Source organism: Arachis ipaensis, chromosome B01 (assembly GCF_000816755.2).
Source record: "Arachis ipaensis cultivar K30076 chromosome B01, Araip1.1, whole genome shotgun sequence".
In the NCBI taxonomy this organism is placed as follows: domain Eukaryota; kingdom Viridiplantae; phylum Streptophyta; class Magnoliopsida; order Fabales; family Fabaceae; genus Arachis; species Arachis ipaensis.
In genome coordinates this window covers 17,604,682-17,612,021 of record NC_029785.2, presented here as the reverse complement: position 1 = coordinate 17,612,021, position 7,340 = coordinate 17,604,682, and positions in this window count along the sequence as shown.

Below are 7,340 nucleotides of genomic sequence, written 5' to 3'. Positions count from 1 at the left end.
TTAATTATTAATTAGTGATCTTGAATTGAAGTTCGTGGCTAAAATAAAAAGTATCATTTTTGAGTAATTTTTACTTGTTTTGTTAAATATCAGTTGACTCTAATTAGACTGATGATAAGTCTATTAGTTTGAATTTTTATTTTCTATTTTTTTTAATTTGTTTATGTTCAAGATTTTGTGAATAAAAAAGATGAAATAATAAAAAACAATAAAATTTGATTTTTTGTTTTTTACCTTCTATTTTTACTTTTTTTTTTTAAGAAAATTATTGTAAAAGTAAAACACCGAAGATTCAAATAAAAGAAATGAATACACAATGTTATTCCATCTTTAATTCAATTAAAAATTACTAATGAGGGTGTTGACATATATAATAAGTATTAAATGTGACAAACTTCTAAAACATTACCATTATGAAGATAAACATAAAAAAAATAAAAATGGAAAAATAGAAAATTAACTCATAAAAGATTTAAGACCAAGTTTTTATTTCTATGTAAAACCAAGTTTATCTCTACCAAATTAAAAAAATTATATATTTTGGGAAGATATACAAGGTATAGTGTTTTTTTTTTTCGAGATTGAAGATGAACATTGAGTTATTTTTAAAATATTAGAAACACAAAGGACAGAAAAAAGTTAAGAATAATAATATTGGTATTTATCCTAAACGTTTAAAACAAAAATGATGCTTTACCTTAAAACAAAGATCGCAGATAAATTCTAAATAATTTTCTTAACTATTAGTTAGAAATTTGACAAGATTATAATTATAAAAATATTTTTTACGTTCTATGATATTATTCTAGCATAGACAAAAATATTAATGCCGTTGTTTTAAATTCTCAGCCTTCGGAGAGCATTACTTCTTATTAATGTACCACAATCTTCTTGATTTTTAATTTATTACTAGTGAATTTTAAATAGTTAAACATGACTCCGTTGAGCAAGCTAGTTTGTACAAATATTAATGGATATAATATTTGTTAATTAAAAATACTTCTGTTTTATTTGAATTTTTGTTCCATTGTTAACAACAAATAAATCAACAATTTTCGAGTTTTGTTTCACAATTTTAATTTAAGGAGCGGAAACGACTCCTTTTGTGGATATTTCAAGGTCTCAATTGTAGTTTCGAAAGTAAAATTAAAGATGAAAAGAAAACATACAAAGTGCCGGAGGCAAAGTAAAATGCAGAAATTAAAACAAACAGGAAATTAAAAAGAAGATGAAGGAAGAAACATGAACGTAAAAGAGAAAAAGACGTAAAAGTAGAGGAATTTTATTAATAAAAACGGGAAAAAAGCAAAGTACAAGTGTTTGTGTTCAGAGAAATTACTTAAGATTCCCAATTTTACTCTGTGATGCCAAGGGGCTGAGAGCGTTTTTTGGGTTTCTAAGCGTTTTTCAAGAAGAACTGAACTGATTACAATATTTTCCTAAAACTCTATTTATAGACTAGCCTAATATCAGCTAACAGTTACCATTTGTACACCACTTACAGAAAATTTGAATTTCTTGTAACTGTTCCCGCACTTCTTACTTGATGTTAATTTCAAAATTTAAATAAATAACCAACTATCAAATGATATAATTTAATTTAAAATAGATATAAATATTATATATAGGAACATTACCAAATAACTAATTATTTTTTTTTATAATTTTCTTATAAAAATTATATTTTGCCTAACAAGATGCCCCCAAGATTTCTCACTTGAAGATATGTAATGATTGAAACTGAGAAAACTTAGTTGTTTATTGACATTTTTCTTATTTTTGATATTAAGAGTCAATTGACATTTTAGACACATCCGCTTGACAGATTAAATGCCTACTAGTAATAGACTTAACAGAATTTCTAAGTCTATAAAATTTTTTACATTAATAGTTGAACTGTCAATGGGGTCTATTCTTTTGTATGAAATTTTTAAGTGTGTCAAATGATATCTGTTCTAATTTCGGCACATTAAATGTGTATCAATTGACCTTTGTTTTGATCTTTAATATTTCAATTAAGAGTTTTTTGACACACACTTTCATTGTTTTAATTGACACAATTTTCCTAACTTCAGAAGTAACAAAATCTTAATTTCGTGAAGTCGTTTCTTTCATATGTTAAACTCTATGTGTCAATTAAATTTGATAAAATTTCTAATCCTATAAAATCTCCACACTAATATTCTAATAGTTTTGACTCCAAGTGCTAAGAGACTCAACAGAATTTCTAAGTTAATTAGGCTTTTATATTTATGAAGTACATACCCAAATGTCAATGAGAGATTATTTTTGTCCAAGATTTTGAACTTGATGCATTTTTTTTTAAATAAAACCATTCATATCTATTTTACACATCTCAATACTTTTAGGATTAAATGACTTGGTGTCAACTGTCAGTGGCTTGACTCCAGGATTATACATCCTAAACTCCACATGCATCTCATCATAGTAACATGTACTATTATTAGCAGGAACTTCTTCCACTCCTCCATCTTCGTTCCAGAAAATCAATTTTTGATGTAGAGTGGATGGAATAGCACCCATTCCATGAATCCAATCACGTCTCAAAAGCAAGTTAAAACCAGCTTTAGAAGGAATAACAACAAGTAGAGTTGGCCTATTGACAGAACCAACCTCAATTGACAGCAGAACCACACCTCTAACAGAAGAAGTCCTTCCATTAAAATCTGTTACCTCAATGCTACTTTTAATCAGCTCTTTTTCAGTCTTTCCAAGCCTTCCCATCATTCTTTCAGGCATGAGATTGACAGCAGCTCCCCGTCAACTAAAATCTTATTAACTATCATTCCATCAACACGAGCCTTGATATGCAATGGACGCAAATGCTCCTTGTCATTTTCAGTAGGTTTCTCAAACAATCCTCCATCACACATATTGTCATCTAGTAACAAGCATTCACTTCCAGGAAAGACATCATAACAATCATCTTCTAATGACTCTAATTTCCGCATTTGACTATACTCCTCAGGTAGTATTGACACCACAGCTATAGGTTGCTTAACACCAAATATTACTTCTAAGTTGTCATCAAGACCAGTGTCAAAATTATCAGTAATTAAATCTTCATCCTTTTCTCCCTTGTGTTCAACCATTACTTTCTTTCCAGCAAGATTCTTCTTTGCATTTTTATTGTATTTAGGGTGATTAGAAGAATTGCCTGTTTCTGCAGACTTGGCCATGGTTGGCAAAGGAGGAAAATCTACTCTGTGTTCCTTGTATGGATCCAAAGGAACATACTCAGGTATATTCTCTTTCTTCTCAAAAGTTGTAAAAGGAGAATATTTTGGAATATTTTGACAATTTTGCCAAGGAGAATAATTAGGAACCTGCTGCATGTTAGGATTATAACAAGAATAAATTGGCTTTGAGGGAATAGGCACAATTTTTGGAATATATATACTACCTCCGTCTTGTGCATGATTCATGTTCCATAACTGAGACTTATAGTACCTGGGCTTAAAAGGTCTAGGCTTCACCCATTTGTTTTTTCCTCTTGCAAAAGCAGTAGGTCGATTCTGCACATTTTTCACATTCTGGACCCATTTATTGTTTGAAATTTTGGTGGGAGGAACTCTTGTCTTTTGAGAAAATCCATCAAGTTTTTCATCAATCATGACCACAGTCTTCATCTTCTGGTTGATGGGTTGTACCCCAGTGTTGTTGACGCACTTGTTCAAAGGAGTTTGACCGCCCAACTTTTGTTTTTCCTCGGCTATCTTCCGCTTTAGCTCGTTAGTTTCATTTTCTTTTTCAGCAATCTTCTTTCTCAACTCAGTCTTTTCTTTCTCTTTAACTTTGTACTTTTCAAACTCTTTTGCAGCTTCCTTGTCAAAAACAGCATTGCACTTTGGGCACATGGCGATGGTGCTATCAGATTCTTTAATTCTCAACAAAAAATCTAACAAATCCTCACCAGGACGAGGATAAATTGGCTTCTTGTCTTGCTCAAAGATCCTCAGGTCTTTATTTTCATCTTTAGCACTAACCATTGTGGCATCAACTTCTACCATGTTGATTGACAAGTTGAATGGCTCAACATAATTTGAGTCAGCAGTAAATGGTTCAGTGTCCACCTTCAAAGTAGTTTTATCTTCAAACTTCAACCTTCCCTCCTCAATTGCTTTTTGTATCAAATTCCTGAAACGGACGCAATTATTAGTGGTATGTGAGAACACCTGATGAAACTTACAAAAAATTTTATTCTTTATTTCATTAGCTGAAGGCATCTTTTCTCTTTCTGGTAAAATAAGCTGTTTATCTTTTAATAAAACTTCAAATATTTGATCTGTCTTAAAAATATCAAAAGAATAAGTCTTATTTTCAGTTTTGGAATATGAAGAAACCTTTTCTTTTCCTTTAACAGGCTTCAAAGATTTGCATACATAAGGAGGATCCCCACGCAATTCAGCAATATAAACCTCTTTCTTATCTGAATCACTACTATCGGAAAAACAATCCACGATATGCAACCTTTTTAGAATTTTTTTTTGAAATTTTCTTTTTCTTTTTTAATTTATTTTATTTGTCTTACTCTTTCAGCTAACTGGAAAAGATCTAAAATATATTAATTGACAAGTTTCTCCCTAACTCCAAATTCTAACCCATTAGTAGCTATTTTGACAACTTCAGCTTCTGGAATCGGGGTAAAATATTTATTCCTCATGTTTCTAAACCATGCCAAATAGGTGTCAATGGATCCTCTCTCTGCACGTTTGACAGAGAATAAATCTGTAAGACTAACTTTTAATTCACCTCGGAAAAATTGATCATGAAAATTTTTTTTCTAGTTGTGCCCAAGAATGAATAGAATTTGGTCTCAAGTTGGAGAACCATGTAAATGCATTTTTTGTTAAAGAAGAAGGAAAATATCTCATCTTGAGATATTCATTAGAAGCTGCTTCCCCAATTTCAACAGTATATCGAGCAATATGCTCTACTGTAGACTCATTTTTCTCTCCAGAAAATTTTGTAAGAGATTTTGAAATTTTCCAGCCTCTTGGAAGCTCTGCTTGTTGGACACATTCAAGAAAAGCAGACACAAAATATGATCTATTTAAACAACCCACATTAAATTCCAAACGGTTTAAAACTTGTTCGACATTTCTTGCTAGATTATAATGCCCCCTAAGTTGTTTTGCCTAAGTCTTTCTAACATATCATCAGCATTTTGACCATGTCTAGGCATATGAACATCATAATTAGGAATTGCTCCACCGTTCTGATTGACATTATCAAATCTTAAACCTTGGTTGTCATTTTCTTCTAAATTTACCACAGTAGCAATCCTATTAACTTGCCTATTTAATTGTTCAATTCTAGTGTTTGTGTTTTCTAAAAGAGGATTTAAAACTGTCACCATTTGATGAGTTAACATGTTTACTAGATCATGGTGGCTTTCATCCATCTGTTGCCTAATATTTGCTAAAGATCCCACGGTTTGACTAGGTTGATTAACAGGCATTGCTCTTGACATGTCGGGAAATACAGGTCTGGAATTTTCTACCCTAGTGACACTAGTGACAGTGGATGTAGTAGAATTAGATGTACTATTATTTCCTGTATTAATAGAACGTGAAAATTTTTGTTGTGATACGTGTGAACCTGACGCCCCAGAAACAGGTACATTTGACATGCCATATGGATTTTGATAAATAGGATTTTGAAAAGTTGAGTAGAGAGGCACAGGCAATCCTTGTGTCACCATGGAGGGAACATACCCCGGTGGCAAGCCATATGGCGGCCACCCCACGGTATTTATGTGAGTTGTATTTAACCCTGTATGGGCATGATCAACGCCATCATGCCTCACTGACATCAAGGTAGGCTCTACGTTTGAAACCACAGGAGAATTTCCGGATTCATTTCCTCTAATCTCATCACTAGAAGTAGAAGAAGATGCTGCAGAAGTATTTGACATGTCAACTGACGCTGATTTCCTTGGCTCTGGACGCACGAACTTACCACTGCACAACCACATGCAAATTCAAAAACTCTTGATTTTTCTTTTGACAAATTACAATCTATTGACAAGGTCCCACTGGGCGAGCCAATTTGTTTTACTTGAATTTTTGTTCCATTGTTAACAACAAATAAATCAACAATTTTCGAGTTTTGTTTCACAATCTTAATTTAAGGAGCGAAAACGACTCCTTTTGTGGATGTCTCAAGGTCTCAATTGTAGTTTCGAAAGTAAAATTAAAGATGAAAAGAAAACATGCAAGGTGCCGGAGACAAAGTAAAATGCAGAAATTAAAATAAACAGGAAATTAAAAAGAAGATGAAGGAAGAAACATGAACGTAAAAGAGAAAAAGACGTAAAAGTAGAGGAATTTTATTAATAAAAACGGGAAAAAAGCAAAGTACAAGTGTTTGTGTTCAGAGGAATTACTTAAGATTCCCAATTTTACTCTGTGATGCCAAGGGGCTGAGAGCGTTTTTTGGATTTCTAAACGTTTTCCAAGAAGAACTGAACTGATTACAATATTTCCTAAAGCTCTATTTATAGACTAGCCTAATATCAGCTAACAGTTACTATTTGTACACCACTTGCAAAAAATTTGAATTTCTTGTAACTGTTCCCGCACTTCTTGCTTGATGTTAATTTCAAAATTTAAATAAATAACCAACTATTAAATGATCTAATTTAATTTAAAATAGATATAAATATTATATATAGGAATATTACCAAACAACTAATTATTTATTTTTATAATTTTCTTATGAAAATAATATTTTGTCTAACAAGATGCCCCAAAGATTTCTCACTTGAAGATATGCAATGATTGAAAGTGAGAAAACTTAGTTGTTTATTGACATTTTTTTATTTTTGATATTGAGAGTCAATTGACATTTTAGACACATCCGCTTGACAGATTAAATGCCTACTAGTAATAGACTTAACAAAATTTCTAAGTCTATAAAATTTTTTACATCAATAGTTGAACTGTCAATGTGGTCTATTCTTTTGTATGAAATTTTTAAGTGTGTCAAATGATATCTGTTCTAATTTCGCCACATTAAATGTGTATCAATTGACCTTTGTTTTGACCTTTAATATTTCAATTAAGAGTTTTTTTTTTGACACACACTTTCATTGTTTTAATTGACACAATTTTTTTTTAACTTCAGAGATAACAGAATCTTAACTTCGTGAAGTTGTTTCTTTCATATGTTAAACTCTAGGTGTCAATTAAATTTGATAAAATTTCTAATCCTAAAAAATCTCCACATTAACATTCCAATAGTTTTGACTCCAAGCGCTAATAGACTCAACAGAATTTCTAAGTCAATTAGGCTTTTGTATTTATGAAGTACATACC